General features: G+C 39.8%; 1 protein-coding gene and 1 pseudogene across 1 annotated transcript in view; one reads left to right on the top strand and one right to left on the bottom strand.

Annotated features, from left to right (window-relative positions):
* Positions 1-21,225, bottom strand: part of LOC129152101 (atherin-like) — a 221,004-nt gene that overhangs the window by 154,671 nt on the left and 45,108 nt on the right. The gene's annotated exons all lie outside the window — the stretch shown is intronic.
* LOC103289620 (60S ribosomal protein L15-like) lies at positions 10,611-11,210 on the top strand (annotated as a pseudogene).

Here is a 21,225-nt window from a genome sequence, read left to right as displayed (position 1 = left end):
ATGTTCTCCCATGCCGTGGGCCTTCTTGTTGTTTTGTTGATGGTTTCTTTTGCTGTGAAAAAGCTTTTTATTTTGATGTAGTCCCATTTGTTAATTTTCTCTTTAGCTTCCATTGCCCTAGGGGCAGTGTCAGTGAAGAATTTCTTTTGGCATATGTCTGAGATTTTGCTGCCTGTGGATTGCTCTAGTATTTTTATGGTTTCCCGTCTTATGTTTAAGTCCTGTATCCATTTTGAGTTTATTTTTGTGTATGGCGTTTAATCTGCTTTAAATTATAAGTGACTGCTTAACACACACACACACACACACACACACACACACACGTAATATTTTCAAATGTTTTTTTTTCTCTAGATGATGAGATTACAAATCTGTCTTTTCCCAGAAAATACTTTTCTGTATTTGCAATTTTTTCTTCAACAAGCACCTACTAAATGTTAATAAAAATGGTGCCCTGGCTCCAGCTTGCTTCTGTCTCTCAATCCTGCCTGGATCTGGGAAGAGAGCCCCCATTTTCCCTCTGGAAACCATCCTTCCTCACATGGTAGAGCTTTCAATTGGAGGGCCCACAACTCTGGCAGAGTAATCAGTGTCCCCCACCCCTCGATTCTGCCAGAGGAAACCAAAAGAACCCTGACTAATAAAAAATCATGTAAAAGAGTTATTTCAACTATCTTCTGTTTTGCTTCTCTGTATTTTTCTTTTGAGAAAAGAGTATTAAATATAAAATGACTTCCCTTTTCTCGGTTTTGTCTGTGCCCAGCATGCTGGCACTGGATTATCAGGCCTGGCCAATCTCTTGAAATAAGCTTCCGGAGGAAATAAACCACCTCTACGACGTACACAATGGCATTAAATGTAAGGAGAGCATAGTATCTTCCAAAAACCAATAAATAGACAAGGTAGACTCTTTTAAATGTTATTTCAATCTTTAAAATATATTTCTACTCATCATTAAAATGCTTTCATGGAGCACGAAACAAGTTTTTTAAAATTTCCTTTATAGAGCCATGATGATTTTTTTCTCTAGATTATAGAGATTTCTAAGTGAATATTAAATATGCTACTCAACAGAAGCCAGAGGGTTTGGAGTTATTCTCTGAACCAAAGGAAGCAATAATTATCTTTAAAAGTACCAAAGGTCTCCTATGGGGGGGAAATGTAGCAGAGATTTGTGAGTGCAATCATCAGAACAGGGTTCTTATTCTTGGCAAATAATTCTCCTTGAGCCACACAAGGATCCTCTTCCCCCACTCCCTTCCTCTTCTACTAGATTAGAAAGTAGAAGAGATCATGGATCTTACAAAAAATCTCATTGTGAGTAATGCAGCAGGGAGGTACTCTATACTATTACACCGACAGACAACTTTAAAATCAGTAAGAAAGCTATCCAAGGAAGCTGATTTAGTGTGAAAGAGCTCTCAGATTCAGGCCTGGATTACTGCTGGTTTTAGTGTGCTTTTTTTAAAGTAATAATGATGAGTCATTGCTGCTTCTCCTTGGTGTTCAAATTTAGACATAAAACGTGGGTATATTTTTAGAAGTAATTGTGGTCTACAAGATTGATTAGGACTAAAATTGTATTTACTTTTAAAATGGTGGGGCTTTTATACAAATATCTTGATGCCTTTTTCATTTTATTTTAGAATACATCTGGAAATATAGCCAGGATGTATAGAATTGTCATATATATTAAATACAATTAAAATGGCCCTTTTTCTAATGAGGTTTTCTTGATGCAATTTGAAATCTTTTATTATCTAATTAATACTGCCCACAGTGATGGACAATTACAAAAAACACAAAACAAAATAAAAAATTTTAAAATATTGATATTTAACACCCACCCCCAATAAAAACTCACTGTACTGCTTCTTAATAATACACTTGGTATTCTAAAAAGTTCATTTTGACATGAATAATTTTAAACAAGTTTCTAGTAACAACATTCTTACCAACCTTATCGGTCTAATAAGTTGATATGTAATCTATGACAACGAAAAGCTAAGCTTTAGAAATTAAAAGTGAAATGTTCCCGAAGTTCCCGGAGCATTTATTACATGCTTATCATGTTTATACTAGCCCGGTCTGTTCCAGGAACTCTGCTAAGAACCAGGATACAACAGAGAACCAGGTAACAAGAGCTTGAAATCTAGGAAGGAACACGTGACTATATAAAATTTCATGAAGAGAGTTGTGATAAAGGTCCAGAAATAAATGCCACATGAAATGAGAACTTGTCACAGGAGGAAGGCCTGATGTGGTCTGTGGGAAGAGGGGAGGAGTTCTTGAGGAAAAGGCATTCAAGTCACACTAAGCGGGGCCCCAAAGAGAGAACCTGGCAGAGAACAGAACACGCTCAGTGTCTGCAGGCAGGTAGCCGAGGCTTCGGTGGAAATAGGCAGGCTATTGCGGCTGGAGCGCACCGAGCAAAGAGGAATGGCTCAGGAATGAGCTGAAAAGACAGGTGGGGTGAGAATACACAGTGAGGTGATGGGGTTTGAGCCTTTATTCTTAAAAGCAATAAAGAGCCTTGGGAGTGTTTCCACTAGGAGGAGTGAGACTGCTTTTGAAAGCTTTCTGAAGAAATGAGAAGGGATTGGAGGGAAGGTAGTCTGGACAGAAGAAAATCAGTTGAAGGAGGCTGGGTGATGCAGACGCAAAGGCCTTGTGTCTTGGCCTCGGGTGGGAGCCATAGTGACAAGAGAGGTAGGTGGTTTGACTGAGGAACATGAAGGCAGGATGTCAGAGTTGACTGTGACCTCAGGAACCTCAACATTTAGCTCAGACAGAAGAGGAGGAGGAATTTAATGAACACTAAGCAGTTGCTGCTGAAGGAGGAATGGCAAATAGGAAAATGGAAGAGCAGGGGCCCCGTGTGGGAAGTCGCTGAGAGCCAGGGAGTGTGTCCCTTGGATTTAGCACCGTGGAGATCCCTGGTAACCTTAGCAAGAGCAGTTTTGAAGACAGGATGAGGGCAAATGCCAAACTGATGGCAGAGTCAGTGGAGGTAAGAAGCATAGACACGGGCAAGGAGACGGCCCTTTTATTGAGTTTGGCTGAGGAGACATGAGGTAGAAGCAGAGCTCACACAGTGAAGTTTTCAATATCCAGTGACATGACGCAGCATGGTCACGGGGTGTATCTGTATGTGTGGCACGTATGTGAGTCTTTACAGACTATATAGGATGTTGTAGGGTTATATTTTTAATAGAAAGCATTCGAGTAAAACTTTATAATCATTTTTGAGTTAACACACTCCTCATCAGGTAGTTACACAATTACATGCCTAACACTATTGTGCTGAGCATTGTGGAAAGAGATAAAAGAGATAGAGGTACAAGATGTCATTCCTAGCCTCAGAATGCAACACATACCTAACACATATACCTAAAATAATATCATACTGATCAAAAGTGAGAAAGAAATTGCTTGCTCAGAACTCACTTAGAAGCTCTTTGCTTGTTGGTTAAAATATAGTTTTTCTAGCCCTGACCAGGTGGCTCAGTTGGTTGGAGCATCATTTCATATTGCAAAAGGTTGGGTGTTCGAGTCCTGGTCAGGGCACATACCTGGGTGGTGGGTTCGATCCCCAGTCGGGGTACATACAGGAGATACAGGAGGCAATTGATTGATATTTCTCTCTCTCTCTCTCTCTCTCTCTCTCTCTCTCTCTCTCTCTCAAGTCAATAAAAACATAACGTCTGGTGAGGATTTTTAAAAGTGTAGTTTTTCTAAATGAAGTATGAAGTCATTTTCCCTTAATAATGCCAAATTGCAGCTGCAATACAGTGATTTTTGCAGAGATTTCAAGGATAACACCATGCTGCCATCTACTGGCTGTTCTCTGAATTTTTAAAACAATTTTTTAGAGTTATCACTAGACAACTCCATTGCCTAATAATTGGGACAGTAAAATATCTGATAAATGTCATGTAACAAAATTTAAACATAATACAAACATGTATAGGTTACAAAAGAAGCTCAGTTTAATACATTTCCAAATTCATACTGTCCAAAAGCAGTTAAAAATTTTAACAAAAAACATCCAGATTCTGTTGGTTGTCTAGTGCACCAAAAAGGTTTGTGGTTCAGTTCTCAGTCAGGGCACATACCTAGGTTGTGGGTTTGATCCCCAGTGAGGTGCATATATAAGGCAATTGATTGATGTTTCTCTCTCACATCTCTCTCTCTCTCTCTCTCTCTCTCTCTCTCTCTCTCTCTCCCCCCCTTCCTCTCTCCTCTCTCTCTAAAATCAATGAACATATCCTCAGTGAGAATTTAAAAAAAAACCACAATAAAACCCTGCTTGTCATCACAAGTTTATAGCAGTACTATGTGGACTCTGAAAGGGAGGAAAAATATCTCTACTACTGTCGTAATGATCAGTTGCACAAGGTAACAAATTATGGGACAAAAATATGTCAAGCTCATTACATATCACAGATAAAGGAAACCCTTTCCCCATTTCACTGAAAGCAGGTTTTAGAAATTTAAAAGAAAGAAATAGTTTGCCTTTGGGGGAGAGTTTCTTAAAGTTTTTGTTGGGAGGTACTCCTGCTCCTCCTCCCCCACTAGATATACCTCCCATCGTTATTTCCAAGCTCAACCTGACCCTGCTTTCCCCAACCCAGGAGAACTTGTTAATTATATTGGCCCAGGGTAATCATAACCAACCAGGCAGGGGTGTGTGTACCTGAACAAGGTACAAAGCCATGTTCCCACGTCTCTCTGGTTGGTTCTGTGCATCGGGACTCAGCATTCTTCTTGAGAAATGGACATTCCTGGTTAACTTTCTGTGCCGAACTGCCAACTAACCCTGCTGGTCCCAAGGCACAGATTCAAGCTAGTCCAACACAGTCTCCCAGTTATTAAGAGATGGATCCTTGCTTCTCAGATTGTCAACTTTCTGACATGGGCTATCCCAGGAACTCTACGGGGAAGAAGAGCAGAGAGCAAGCCAGAATTGGGGCATGGGTGAGCCCTGCCATCAAAATACCATCCATATCACCACCAACCCCAATATGTAGATTAAGAAGTACAGAGTTACAGTTATACAAGAGGAGTGAGTTCTAGAAATCCAATGCACAGCATACTGCCTCTATTTAACAATAAATTATTTGCAGTTAAACTCTTGTGAATAGGCTAGGTCTCATGTTAAATGCTCTTACCACAATCAACAGCAATAACAGAGGACACACAAAAAGCTTTTGGAGGTGATGGATATATTTATTCCCTGAATTGTGGTGATGGTAACATGAGTGTACACCTATATGCAAATTCACCAAATTGTATACATTAATTATGTGCACTTTATATACCTTTTTTAATCTAAGTAAAGCTATAAAGAATGCACTGACAAAAAATAAAAATATATATATTTTAAGAGCACTATCCAAAGTTCTTTTACCAGTGTAACCTTTTTACCATAGTACTCATTTAACCTACTGAAGCATAGATAACATCAATATTTTTATAGTAATAGTATTTTCCATAATACCCTAGATAAGTTTCTTAAGATTAAATGCCAAGGGTAATGATTCATATAAGAGTTCAACAAGGTCAATGAATTGCTCCCAAAATGACGATGTGATGTGCAACCCATTGAGCTAGATCCATTTTTGGTACACACCTTTGAAACCGAGGTCTAGGTCTCCCAATTGTTAGGCTGGTGGTTTTCTTTAGAGCAGAGGCTTTCCGACTACTAGTATAACCTATGGAGCTCTAGGAGACCCCTAGGGTGCCTTCGGGGAGGGTTTCTAGCCACCCCATTCCAGCTTCAGACTGAACAACTGGAGTTTATAGTTTTCATGCTGTTTCATGTTTTATCTGATATATCCCACATGAGATTTCTTGAGCTGTTCACAAATATTCCATTTATCTTCCATCTAGTTTCTCGATAGGATTGCATCATCCTGTTCCCTTTGCAGTTAGGTGTGGCTATAGGACTTGTTTCAGCTACTGTATTGTGTCACCTTCAGATGGAAGCTTTAAAGGAGAGTTCATGATTTGTCACCTTCCCTTCCTTTCCTGCATGGAAGCACATGTCCAGATAAAGTCCCCATCAACCTGGGTCCCTCGGTGTCTAGAATGCGTAGAAATCTCCTGTCATACTATTCAGAACGTATGAGTCAAAAATAAACTTTGGTGGAGCCTGGCCAGGTTGCTCAATTGGTTGGAGTGTCATCCCATCCACCAAAAGGTTGATGTTTCAGTTCCTGGTCCGGGTATATACCTAGGTTGCAGGCTCAGTCCCCAGTGTGGAGTATGCAGGAGGCAGCCAATTGATGCTTTGCTCTAATGTCGATGTGTGTCTCTCTCTCTAAAAATCAATAAAAAAACCTTAAAAAAAAAAAAGAGTAGGAACCAAGGCTAAAGAGACTATCTTATATCAATCCAGTGGAATTTTTGGATGAAATCAATTAGAAGATATCCTAAAAGAATATGAATTATAAACAAATTCAGGAAATTATGAACATTCTTTTCACCTATTGTTGTTGGGGGTTTTTTTTAGCTTATTTTGAGAAAAATGAAGAAAAAAATAAAAGTGTGAGAAAAGTGATGACATGCTAGTCCATTCTAATTGTGGGATTGTCCTGCAATGAGAAGGAATCCAAAATGTTTTTAACTGTTCCAATGATATATTGAAATATAAAGTTATATTAGTGTCTGCTTAATTCACATCTGAGGAATATATTTGTTATGCAGTAAAAAGATTTTTTTTTTAAAGACAGGATCCCTGGATAGTGTGGCTCAGTTGGTTAGGTGTTGTCCTGTGCACCAAAAGGTTGCCAGTTCAATTCCAGGCAGGGCACATCCCAGGTTGTGGGCTTGATCCCCAGTAGAGTGTGTGTAGGAGGCAGCTGATGGATGTTTCGCTCACATCGATGTTTCTCTCCCTCTCCCTTTCTCTCTCTCTAAAAATGGATTTAAAAAAATTTTTAAAGACACAAGATCATAGAAAAACATAACATATCCATTATCAATCTTTCTGACAAAAAATTTGAAAAAATTAAAGCTGAATTATTCCTAGAACCAAATCTTATCAATCTATGTTACTAGTAAAGACACATATATATTTATATACACACACTCATGACTGTCATCACTTCATACATATGCTTTAATTAATTAATTAACATCCTATCTAATAAAGAGGGAATATGCTAATTGACCCTCACACCATCACAAATATGGCGGCGCCCACAGCCAATAAGGAGAGAATATGCTAATTGACTGCCCTGCCTTCAAATATGGCGGCACCCACAGCCACAAGATGGTGGAACCCAGTCCCCTCAGCCCCACTGGGGTGGCAGGCATGCCTCCAGAGTCCCCCACTCCCCTCAGCCCTTCAGCCACCCAGGGCCAGCCCGAGGTGCAGGCAATCCTCTGATGGCGGCTGCCCAGCTGCCCAGGGTCGCCCGAGGCTCAGGTAACCAGGGCTGGCTGAGGCTTGCACTGCTGGCAATGGCAGCAGCAGAGGTGTGATGGTCATTGCCTTCCCCTGATTGCCCAGTCGCCTCCCACTCCTGAGGGCTCCCAGACTGTGAGAGGGGCAGGCCGGGCTGAGGGACCCCCCCATCCAGTGCATGAGTTTTCATGCACTGGGCCTCTAGTACATATATAAAGTATAATGACAATCTCCTCAAGCAAATTGTAATTAGAATATACACCTCAACTAATTAATTCCCTCCAAATGTTTCCATCTATGTTTTCTAACCTAAAATATAAACACAAACCCCAAGATAGGGGCCTGTTTTATTTCTACATTATCCTGAGCCCCTAGAACAGTATCTAGTATATAGCTGGTGCTCAAAATAATATTTGTTAAATGAATGAACATATTTAGAATACATCCCACTACTAAACCGGCTCTTCAGATAAACTATTGCAGGACTTTCCTCCATGTTTTATTCATTTGGTCACTCAGGTATTTACAGAACACCTGTGTAGGACATCATGAGATATGCAAATAAGCCTGACATAAGGTCCTTGAAACCTCCTGAAGGACACTGTAGATGTAAGAGTCTGTGGTACTGCCAAGCCTTCCTGTCCCCCTCCTCCTTCCAGCAACTCCCCCCAGCAAGTCACCCCAAAATAAATGAGCAACCCAAAATTAATGTGTTTGCTTTGCAAATAACACACATGCTCCCCACCCCAAATCAGATTGCTGCCATTAAGCCCTTCCTAGGTTTATATTCTTAGCCACTGGGAAGTTTAAAATTCTTACTCAAGAAATTACTGGGCTACTGATTTCCCTGGAACGGTCACCGGGAGAAGCAGAGACAGAGTCCACTCTAATGGCTCCTAGTTTGAACCTACTGGTCCCTGAGCTCCTTGTCTCTTGCTACAAACCACACAGCTCTACCTTCCCCTGTGTCACAGGGCTCAGCTGAAAGGGGATAACAGGAAACTGTCAAGTGATGAATTTATTATTCCTGTTCGGGAGCATGAAGGGAAAGTGCCGGTGGTGACAGTGAACCAGGGCTGGAGAGAAACCCAGGGGCTTTAACCCTGGGTGTCCTGACTTCGGCAAGGGGACCAAACCTTCCAGTGTCCTTTCTCCCAGTATAGGTCTGATATTATCAGCAGTTCTTCCTACTTCACAAGGTGTTAAACTGATCAAATGGGACCTATTGGTAAAAACACCTTGAAGCAGTAAAAATCCTATTGAACGTCAATTATTTTAATTCTTTCAACTTAAATATGTGGTACATGAACCCATTTTTCCTTTGGAGAAGGCTTTTGAATTTACAAAGAGCCTTCACAAATCATATCTTATTTATCCTTGCAATAGTAGGCAGTGAGGTAGCTGGAACAGGCAAACACTACAATTTAAAATAAGGAAATGAAGAGAAATTGAGGGCCTACTTAAAACCAAATATATCTTGGGTCATCTGCCTTTTAACGTAGTGCTCTTCCCCACTGTACCCTGCCTGGCTCATGAGGTCAAACAAACCGCCCTGCTAGGAACAGAAGTGCAGACTAACGCTCACACACCCAGCTTCCCATGGCACCATCAGGGAGGAGGGCAGCCATAGGAAGGAAGCAGCACAAACCCTGACAGGAACTCAGCCTAAAATCCAATCCAGCGCTTCCAAGGATTTTGGACCTTGATGTTTGGGATTAATAAATGAGAAGAATTTCGTGTCGAATTTCTTGTACTAATACTGGCAAATTAGGGCGAAGTACAAAAGAGGTTTTATTATGGCATGATTTTATAATTGTACCTGAAATGACAAGTTGTCATCACCTTTTGTGAGACAAGGAGCCAACAACTGCGAAACAATGACCTTGTGTTAAATCTAAGATACAGCCCAAGATATCCAGGTAAAGGCATATATGTGTGTACATATTTAAGAGAGAGCATTCGAGAAGGAAACATTTAATCAAATGAGTTGAGAATCGGTCACCTTGATACACCAGATGGTCCTAGTGTAAGCTTGTTTCATGCAAAGTTAGCCATTTAAAGTCTCAAAACACAGAGAGAAACCAGAATAAATTAGCTTAAAAGTAACCCCTGCAGGCCAAATGGTTAGTAGCATGCTCAGGAATTCAGACAGACCTAAAATCTAAAAAATCATTGACTCCAGGATCCACTTAAAAGCATAAAACTCAAAATTCCCACAGGGACCTCCATAAATAAGGTAGCTATAAATATTTTCAAATGCTGTTGCAGAGATATTTGGTTCATGCCACAAATATGATAACGTTCAAGAAGTTGAAATATTTTCCAAGTCCACAGATGCCAAATGCTGATGAGCAGAATACAAGAGAACTGAGTATGAGAAATTTAAATTACTTTTATATCCAACTAGAAGCCCGATGCAGGAAGATTCATGCAAGAATGGGCCTGCCTTTCCCTGGCTGCCAGCACCGCCTTTCCGCTCTGGCCCCGGAGCCACCTTCCCACCTTCCCACGCTGCCCAGAGGCCCTGAGCAGCTGGGGCAGTGTGGAACGCCCCTGGCAGCTCAGCACCTGTGTATGCAAATTAACCCGCCATCTTTGTTGGGTTAATTTGCATAACCACTCCTGATTGGCTGGTGGGCATCATGAGGTATGGTCAATTTGCATCATTCTCTTTTATTAGTGTAGATATGCAATTCATTTAAAAAATAATAAGCCTTAAGACAATCATAGTGATACAGTTGTAATTAGCTGGTTATTAATAACAGGAAAGGTGCAAAAGTGAGACCAAACATTATAAGCATGGCCATCTGGGCAGCTTCACCAGGAAGCTGCAACTTTACACTCCCCAGGGAACCACCAGTCCATTCCCTGCAGATTACTGGGGGAAGGGAGTGGACAACGGGAAAGATGGGCACATGGACAGGAAATCCGGGGGATGTAGGGAAGGTGCTTGCTGCCAGTCAAACCTGGGAACAGAGATCACTGACTAGAGGAGGTGGAGTCAGCAGCTGGAGGGAGGGGTCAAAAGAGTTACTATTTACTGGGTAGAGTTTCTGTTTTGCAATATGAAAAGAGTTCTGAAGATGAATGTTGATAATATTTGTACAAGAATGTAAAACTACTTATTGCCCTGGAACTATACACTTAAAAATAGTTAAGATGAGGTAGGAGAAAGGCTCTTCCTTTCCATCTAGCCCCAAACATCAGGTAAACCAAGATGGGCGCTTACAAGTACATCCAGGAGCTATGGAGGAAGAAGCAGTCGGATGTAATGCGCTTCCTTCTCAGGCTGCACTGTTGGCAGTACCGCCAGCTGACTGTGCTCCACATCTGCCCTGACAAAGCGAGCAGGCTGGGGTACCAGGCCAAGCAAGGTTATGTCATATATCAGATTCGTGTGCACCGTGGTGGCCGCAAACTCTGTTCTGAGGGTGCGACCTACGGCAAGCCTGTCCATCATGGGGTTAACCACTAAAGTTTGCCTGAAGTCTTCAGTCTGTTGCCGAGGAGCGTGCTGGATGCCACTGTGGGGCTCTAAGAGTCCTGAATTCTTACTGGGTTGGTGAAGATTCCACATACAAATTCTTTGAGGTTATCTTCATTGATCCATTCCCTAAGGCTCTCAGAAGAAATCCTGACACCCAGTGGATCACCAAACCAGTCCACAAGCACAGGAAGATGCAAGGGCCCACATCTGCAGGCCCCTGGGAAGGGCCACAAGTCCCACCATACTATTGGTGGTTCTCAATGTGCAGCTTGGAGAAGGTGCAATACTCTCCAGCTCCAGCATTACCGCTAATATAAGCAATGTTTGTAAAATTCTTACCTAATACACAATTTAGGACAGTCACGTCTGCTTAAAAGTGTTCTTTGATTTGTTAAAACTAGTCTGCAGATCGTTTCATGCATGCATTGTCACATTATGAAGGTTAAAGTGCAATAATGTTTGAAGACTATTAAAAAATAGTTAAGGTGATAAAATTTAAGTTATGTGTATTTCATCACAATTTTTTTTAATGCACCAAAAGGTCACTTATTATAAATTTGGAAAACCTATGAGAGGAAAAAAGAAATGTGCGTGTATAACCTATTTAAAAATTACACTGGAAAAGAAAGGTAGGATGTCTTCAAGATTATCCCTATAAGTCTATAGCTCACATTCACTGCATTCTGATGTGATTTCTTGAGGAGGAGGTTGGGATCTCCTCCAGAGTGACTTAAAACTGTACATAGCCCACAGATATAAGATATAACCCAAGAATATCCAGGTATAGATATTCTTATCTGAGGCAATTTAGTTAATAGCTGGGTAATTTTGAATGACTATAATGCTCAGAAGTTATAATTTTGGAGTTATTACCAATTTAGGGTTGTCAGATAAAATACAGTGAACCATGTTAAACTTAAATCTCAGATAAACAATGAATAAATTTTTAATGAAAATATGTCCCAAATATCACCTGGGACATACTTATACTAAAAAACAAACACAAACAAATAAAAAGTATTATTTAACTGAATTTAACTGGGAAATCTGTATTCTTATTTGCTAAATCTGGCAAACCTCCCCCAGTTTCTCCTTAATTTTGTAAAAATTTGCATAAAGAAAAAAATTAAATCATCTATGCTGCACATGAAAGTGATGGATGTGCTCTTAACACAAGAGTTACACTCAGGAAATCAAAGGCAGGAAGGTGAGGGTGCAATAACACTACTCACACTGAGATGCAGAGATATAAAATGCCATATTATTTTAGCAATAAAACAAGTTTGCTTTTGCATATTTTTAAAGAATTCATATTCTTCACATGTCTTATTAGCTGTGGACTGAATTTCTGGGTATAAAATCAAAGTCCACTTTCAAAATTTTTTAAATGTACATTTGCCAATTTATTTTTTCTTTGGTAAGTTATTAAGATCTTTCGAGATCTCATGTCATTACCTATGCACTTTGAAAATGCTTTTAGGATATGCATCCCTCCTCTCCTCCCAACCAAAAAAAGAAAGCCAAAAAACGCTGCAGCACCATTTGTTATATGCCCCTGCAGAACTGGAGTGGGGTTCAGATCTGGTCACAGCCATGGAAATAGGACACACATCCTATTGTGTGGTTACCATACATTATGGGTAAGGGGAGGGAGGACCACCCCACCAAGGATGAGCCAGATGTCAGAGATAAAAAGGAATTCCATTTCCTACTCAGAGGATGTAGAAAGGTCCCCTCCTGAGCATTATAGTCACACAAGAATGTTCTTAACCACAAATTTTAAATAAATGTTAGAGATATTGTTGAATTCAATAACACATTAGCATGTTCAAAGCAAATTTTTGCTGCAAAGAATGATTCTTACCATTTTTTGAGTTTTAAAAAAGTAAACCAAAGCAGTAATATGAAAAAAAATGTCATAAAAATTAAAGTCCTCAATCTGTAAAGACACCTCAAAGTCTTAGATACAGGAAAGTGGACCATCTCCTGGAAACACCTTGTATGTATATTTTTATGCTTTACAACCCTGTCATTTTTCTGTTTCCCATTACAATCTAACCTCTTACACAAGCTGCCTCTATTTCTTCCACTCCAATTCACATTCCCAGCATGACTCCCTCCCTTTTCCCTTCCCTCCTTTCCAGTGAGTACATGGATAGATGGGACATCTCCAAGGCCTCGGAGAGAGAGTTCAAACCTATAGATTTGTACTGCTCCGTAATATAGTCAACCATAGGTCCAGTGTTATCCCCATTAATTTGTATTTTTTCTTCTATTCTGGAATGGCCCTGAATCTCTCTCCTTCCTGATAGGGGAGTGCTTCTCAGTGTTACGCTTGTGACAGAATCACAGAGGGCTTGCTCAAGCGCACACTGCTGGGAACCACCCGACAGTTTGAATACAACAGGTTTGGGTTAGTGAATAAAACTGCATTTCTAATGATTCTAGGTGGCACTGATGATGGTCTAGGGATCACACTTTGAAGACCCCTGCATTAGGGATTGTGTGCAGACCTGCTCCGTGGCCTGTAACCCTACTTCACTTTGTGAAAAGAGGAAGAAGGAAGCTCAGGGAACGTAAATTCTCACTCTCCTTCCCAGCACGATGGACTGTCCCCAGAAGCCATAAATAACTCACCAGATGAAGGGTTTAACTTCAAGTCTGGCCTGCCTCCTCTCCCAATTACTCATAACAAAATTAAGATTCTGAGTAGACAAGGTGTCCCTGAAATGAAAGAACTACTTAGGAAGTGACTATTCATAGGACTGGGGACCACTGCAGTGTGGCATTGATTATAGTACTTAAGGGACACAGCAACCCACAGAGGCCGACCAACTCACAGATATAAATAAGTACTAGCTTCACAATATAAAGAGCTGGAGGACTGTTTTTACATCACTGACAGCAGGGGGTGGGCACTTCTGGCTTCCAGGTGCCAGACATTTTTTAATTACAGGGATATTATTACTCACTCCTGCTGCAGAGAAGAAATGGGAGGAGAACACGGAGGACCTTCCGCTGTAAAACACGGTTTCAATGCAGAGGCAGGCACATCAGCCAGGCTCAGCTTGTTCCCATCAGGAAAGTTTGGCCCAAGATTCTTTAAAAACTCTTTAAACACAAGAAATCACATTGCTGTATCTTCGGGGGGAAGGGAGGGTCAACAATTTCTTTGCTTATGATTTCCTGGTTTCAAGGAGCCACACTGATCAGATTTGTGTTGTTGCCACATGCACGTCCAACAGGCTTTCCTCCTTCCAGGTCCTGGTAGAATCTGTTGTACTTGTGAGCTTCGAGCAGAGAAGAACACTTTTCTGGAACCGTTTCCTCACAATCATGTCCACGCCTGACGATTGTTGGCACAAAAGGTGAATGTTCAATAAGTTGATAAACTGTTCTTTTGTCCCCAAAGCTATCCTGCAGCCACACACCAGCAGGCAGCAGCTTAAACTCCTTGTATGGGCTCCATCCTACCTCCTCCAATTATCCACTGAGGATTTGGGGTTTCCTGAGGTACGCTTCGCTTTTCAGAGGCTTGCAGCCTATATACAGCAGGTGGGTGCTATTGGTCCCCACTCCACGCCTGCATCTATCCCCACCACTCCACTGAAACATCTGTATAAAGAGCACAGTGACCTCCAGATTTCCAGGTCTATTGGATATCTTCCCGGCTGTATTTTATTCAGCCTCTCAGCAGCCTTGGGCAATTAGAGCATGTCACCCTAAAGCCCTGCCTTTCCAGGTTTCCAAAATATGGCACCCCGTGGTTTTCCTTGGCCTCTCCACTTTCTTCTGTTGACATGTCCTTCCCTATAAAATTCTAAATGTTAGTGCCCCTTGGGAGTCCCGTCCCTTTCTAAACCTTCCCTGGGTGATGGTAAACATCCCTAAAACTACAAACCCAATGGATAGACTCTGACCTCCTCTCTGAACTCCTGAAATATATATATCGAACTGCTTACTCAAAACCTCCCATAGATATCGCAACCCTAACATACTTAAAACTAACCTCCTCATTTTCCCTACAAACTCATTCTCTTCCTCATCTCCATAAATTGCACCATCATCCTCAGAGTTACTCAACTAGAAAACCTGGAGTTCATTCTTGAATCCTCCTCTTCCTTCACACCTCCCTTGTTACCAAGACCTGTAGATCTGAACTCTGACATCTAGCCTAGATCTATCCACTCTACCACTACTGCCACCCACCTAGTCCAAGCCCATTATCTAGTCCTTGAACTCCTCAACAGACTCCTTACTGGCCTCCCTGCTTCCACTGTTTCCCTCTCATAAGCAATTTTCCACAAGGGCCAGAGTATTCTCTCTTTTTATTTTTTTAATTATATTCTCTCTTTTTAAATTTTCTTTATTGATTAAGGTATTACATATGTGTCCTTAGCCCTTCCTTACCCCCCCCCCACCCTCCCACTCATGCCCTCACCCCCCACTCTGGTGTCTGTGTCCATGGGTTATGCTTATATGCATGCATATAAGTCTTTGGGTGATCTTACCCCCACCCTCCCCTACCTCCCCTCTGAGGTTTAACAGTCTGATCGATGCTTCTGTCTCTGGATCTGTTTTTGTTCATCAGTTTATGTTGTTCATTATATTCCACAAATGAATGAGATCATGTGATATTTATCTTTCTCTGACTGACTTATTTCGCTTAGCATAATGCTCTCCAGGTCCATCCATGCTGTTGCAAATGGTACGAGTGTATCCTTGCCAGCACTTGTCATTTGTTGATTTGTTGATGATAGCCATGCTGACAGTTGTGAGATGGTACCGCATTATCGTTTTGATTTGCATCTCTCGGATGATTAGTGACTTTGAGCAGAATCAACATCATTAAAATGTCCATATTACCCAAAGCAATCTATAGATTCAATGCACTCCCCATTAAAATACCAACGGCATATTTCACAGACCTAGAACGAACTATCCAAAAGTTCACCTGGAATAAAAAAAGACCCCAAGTAGCTGCAGCAATCCTGAGAAAGAAGAACAAAATAGGAGGGATCTCAATACCAGATATCAAGCTGTATTACAAAGCCACTGTTCTCAAAACTGCCCGGTACTGGCACACGAACAGACATCTGGACCAATGGAATAGAATACAGAACCCAGAAATTGACCCAAACCACTATGCTCAATTAATATTTGACAAAGGAGGCAAGAGCATACAATGGAGTCAAGACAGTCTCTTCAATAAATGGTGTTGGGAAAATTGGGACAGATACATGCAAAAAAATGAAACTAGACCACCAACTTACACCATACACAAGAAATAAACTCAAAATGGATGAAGGACTTAAACATAAGATGGGAAACCATAAAAATCTTAGAGAAATCCACAGGCAGCAAAATATCAGACATATGCCGAAGCAATATCTTCACTGATACAGCTCCTAGGGCAATGGAAATAAAGAGAAAATAAACAAATGGGACTACATCAAAATAAAAAGCTCTGCACAGCAAAAGAAACCATCAACAAAACAACAAGAAAGCCCACTGCATGGGGAGAACATATTTGCCAATGTTATCTCCAATAAGGGTTTAATCTCCAACATTTACAGGGAACTCATACAACTTAATAGAAGGGAGATAAACAACCCAATAAAAAAATGGGCAACGGATCTAAATAGATACTTTTCGAAAGAGGACATAAGGAAGGCCAAGAGACATAGGAAAACATGCTCAGAGTATTCTTTTATAAAGCATCATGTTGTTCCCTGGTTTTAAACCCTTTGGTGGCTTTCCATTTGTCACACAGGTTGTTGGTTGCCTGACCCAAAATCCATTTTTTCTCCTACTGAGTAAGAGGGACATGATATTTAGTTGGATATTCTTCACCCAAAATAAATTTTACACTCTTTCTTGAAGTCTATAAGACTCAGTTCTGGACAATTAGGTCTATGTGGAGTGGGACTTCTATGATGGCTATTTAAGAACTGATTAGCTGGGAAGAGGTCCCTATTTTGTCCTTGACTTTCCTTCTTCTTCTTGTATAGAGCAAGTATATAATGCTAGAGCTGTAGCAGCCATATGAGACCATGATGCAACCTTCAGGAATGAATCAATAGAAGCTTGGGTCTTAGATTACCCTGGATTTTTCTGAGGACTGCCTATCTAAAAACTTGGAAGAGCTCATGTGAAAGGATGGTAAAATAACTTGAAATTTTTAAAACTTGTGCTGCAAGCATGTTTCGCTCTAAAAAAATTTTTTTTAATAGGCATAGAAGAAAAAGGCACTCATGAGAGATTATAAGGTCACAACCCTCCTCCTCAACAAGCTGAAAAACCACAAGAACAGGAAATAACTCACAGGATCAGGGGTCTAACTAATTTTGATCTCTGCTTATTAAACTTTAAAAATGTTGACTTCTCTCACAAGTGTTCAATGTGAAAATAAAAATTTTGAAGACAAATCATTTAATAAATTCTAACCTTCCTTTGATTGCTACTTTCTTGGTTCCCTTTCCTTCTGTATTATTCAGGTTACCCTCCTCTCACTTCTCCCATGTGGCTACAAAGGTGGAATGAAGACTTCTCAGAGGAGTATTAGAGAATTCGAAGGCTGAGTTGGAATCAAGATGACTGAAGGGACTTGTTGGTGTAAGTCACACTGCTGAGACTGTCTGTACTCTGGGCACACAGCGTCTTCACTGCTTATGCACGGGCAAATTCTATTCACCTAGTAGAAAATAGCATAGGGGTCTGGACCAAAGTGTACATAGTCATAAATGTTGTTTGGTGACCAGGAGAGTCCTTGATGGTGGGTCCCAAAGTCCAAGTCCATGGACCTATTCTCAGAATATGAGAATTCTTGCAAATTTTTTAAAATTTTGTTTTTATTCCAATTATAAATTGTTCTTTATCAAGGTAAAATTTACATATAGTGAATTATAATTTGATGAGTTTTGATAAAAGTGTGCACCCATGAAAATAATACCCAAATCGAGATATAAGAAGTTTCTACCATCCCAGAAATGTCTGTTTCAAATCACCATGCCAATTATAATCTTTTAAAAATTAATACAAAGACCTTCTGAATCATCTGAATAACTGTCTTGTAACTGAATACTATGCCCATTTTATGTTCACAATCAAGTTGACATCAGAGAGTACTACTTTAAATATTTTTGAGCTAATTTTTTTAAAAAAAGCATAAACCATACATTTAAGTCCTAGTAGCATGGGCATGTTGAATTCAAAAGAACCTACGCCATAATGGCTGGTGACCAGTTCCACATTTCTGTTGGAAGTGGCACTTCAGCAGCAACATACCCTTATCATTGTTTGTGTCATCTTGTTTGTGTGGGATGTGTAGAACAGTTCTGAGTTTGACAGTTGCATAAGAGTCATAAGCAGAAATGTGCTTTTGCATATTTAAGTAATATCACATTTCAAAAAAAAAGAAGTCAACACTGACAGGCCACAATAATTATTTTTCCTTTTAAAATGAGTCATTACATTGCTTGAGTCTGAAAAACACTGCTTTAGTCTACAGATAGCATGACCCATTTTCTTCCACCTGTCTTCCCTAACTTCTTAAGCCTAATTCAACCCAATGTACCCAAAAACATTTCAGCCCACACAATTTGTCCTTCTCTAAATTTGTACAGCAGACAATATAAATTTTTGTTTCCTTGATAATTAAATTCCTGGCTTCTTCTCAGCACAGAAATTCTATAACATGCACAAATTTGATAATTAATATTTTTCAAATGAATGCAAAGTAGTCTGTAGAAATGGGGAAATAACATATACTAAATAACATAGTCTAAATTTGGGTACTTAATTTCTAAAATTAGACAGCAGTTCTTAAGCCAGAGTGGATAAAATGTCTAGAAATGTATATTAAATTTTGTGTTTATAAATATGTATTTTTCTCAAGAAAAGGTCCATAGCTATCTTTAGATATCAAATGGAACTCCAGTCCCCAAAAAATGGTAAGAAATCATAAGGATATGAAAGGTCAATTAGTCATCACATTTCTCTATACATTTGTGGTCAACGTACCCATGAACATAGCCAACAAAAAAGTTGTTGAAACATTAAGATAATGGGGGGCGGGGGAGAATTGGTAAAACAGAGTCCATATTTGAAACAGTAATATAAAAGTTAAATTGCACCATTTATATATTTAAACATAAGTGCAACTAAAAAACAGAATATTTCTTCTTTTTTTTTTTTTTACTTCATCTGTACACTGGAAATTTGAAAAATAATGACTAACACAAAAAGTAAGGATTAGTTAGCGCTAGCCAGTTTGGCTCAGTGAATAGAGCATCGACCTGTGAATTGAAGGGTCCCAGGTTCAATTCCGGTTAAGGACGCATTCCTGGGTTTCAAGCTCGGTCCCCAGTGGGGAGTGTGCAGGAGGCAGCCAATCAATGATTCTCTCTCATCATTGATGTTTCAATCTCTCTTTCCCTCTCTCTTCCTCTCTGAAATCAATAAAATACATATTTTTAAAAGGTAAGGATTATTTTTTATAAAGAATATAATAAAAGAGCCAATAAAATAAGTGAAAATGCTATAGCAAAGCAAAATAGTTGATGTTCAATTATGTTGTTATTGTTGTTAGTCTTCATCCAGGGATATTTTCCCATTGATTTTTAGAGAGAGTGGAAGGGAGGGGAAGAGACAGAGAGAGAAAAACATTGATGTGAGAGGGACATGACAATCGGTTGCCTCCCGTACACACCCCTGACTGGAGCCAGGGATCAAGCCTGCAACCGAGGTACATGCCCTTGACCAGAATCAAACCCAGGACCCTTCAGTCCAAGGGCCAATTTTCTATCCACTGAACCAAACCGGCTAGGACTGCTGTTCAATTTTAAAATAATTTTTTTTAAAAAATTAAACTAACAGCAGATAATTCTTACAAGCAATTTAAAAATATTTTATCCTTTATCAATAAAAACAGAATGAAAGTAATAGAAATCAGCTTAAACGCATGTGTGTTCAAAGCTTATTAAATTTTAAAATATGGATTAGACCATCACTGTCACATACAAGCTTATTAATCTACATTTTCTTTAAATCATTACAGGTATATGCTAACAGAGTTATGAATTCACTTCTATAATACTAGTACATATTTTCCTTAACCTATGTTCATGACACATAGCAACAAGTCTATTTGTTGTAGAATCCATCTCTGTATTTCTACCGTAAAAATAATACTCATCAGTTATAAAACACTAAGATAAATTCCAAATTTCAAGCTATAACACATATTATAGAATCATTAATGAGGATGATTCTGTCAGTGTCATGTTGAAAAAGGAAAAACTAGAGAGTGTATAAAATGTTGAGAACTAAAGGTGACGAAGAATACAGCCCTGTAATCCTTGATCCATTCGAAAGTGTCTGCAGGTTAAGTGGTGCCACTGTGATGCTTCCTCACGGCGGAGGACAGGCTCCCAGGGCAGAGGCTGGCTGAGACCAGGAGCCCTGCGTGTAATGGGGAAGTTAGATAGTCCAGAGAAAACGATCTGCAAAACCCCTAAACAGATTAGATCAAAGAAGCAGCAGCATTCTATCTTGTTCCTTCAAAGAATTTACTCACTCCATTACAGGGTGGAGGGAAAGTGGGATTGCAGTTGTGAGTACACAAAACACAGAGTTTAATCTTATAATTTTATTATTAATTATTGTATTATTTTCTGTTTGAACAACTGTAAACCTACTTTGTCCCACCCTGTATAATGAGACACACACAGTGAGGCGTTCACATGGAGGAGAAGCTAAGACAAAAAAAGAATAGAGCGACTATAAAGTATTTCCAGTTACATGGAAGTAAAAAGATCACTTCTAGTAGTAGACTTCAATCGGTACACGTTACTGTCCAAAGACATTGGCATACATCGTGTCATTTAAATGTTTAAAATTTACCAAGCAAAGAAAATCTTTGGTTTGGAGGCTGCAGTGAAGTAAGTTTTAAAAACTAATTTTAAATATTTTATTTTGTTTTCCTACTCAAATAAGCAGCTTACCAAGTTGTAACCTTACCATTTCAGTGTTCAAGAAAAAGTATATTTGGAATATCTGAATGCCTCAGGTTTGGGAATAGTTATGGAGGATTTGAAAATATTTATGAAGGATGAAAGCATCAGTCTTTTCAATCAAGCATTAAGTTTGGTCTGCAGAGACTCTCAAATTCCAAGCTGTTTCTCACAACCACACCTAGAGACTGACTTCCAAACTAATCCTTTCCCAGCTACCAAAAAAGAAAAAGAAAGAAAAAAGACACCAAACACTGCGAGTTTTTCCTTACACGATGAAGCACAATACTCCTTCCAAATGCCAGACTCTGCTA

This window comes from Eptesicus fuscus, chromosome 17, assembly GCF_027574615.1.
Source record: "Eptesicus fuscus isolate TK198812 chromosome 17, DD_ASM_mEF_20220401, whole genome shotgun sequence".
Lineage (NCBI taxonomy): Eukaryota > Metazoa > Chordata > Mammalia > Chiroptera > Vespertilionidae > Eptesicus > Eptesicus fuscus.
This window is presented reverse-complemented; position numbering and strand designations above follow the sequence as displayed.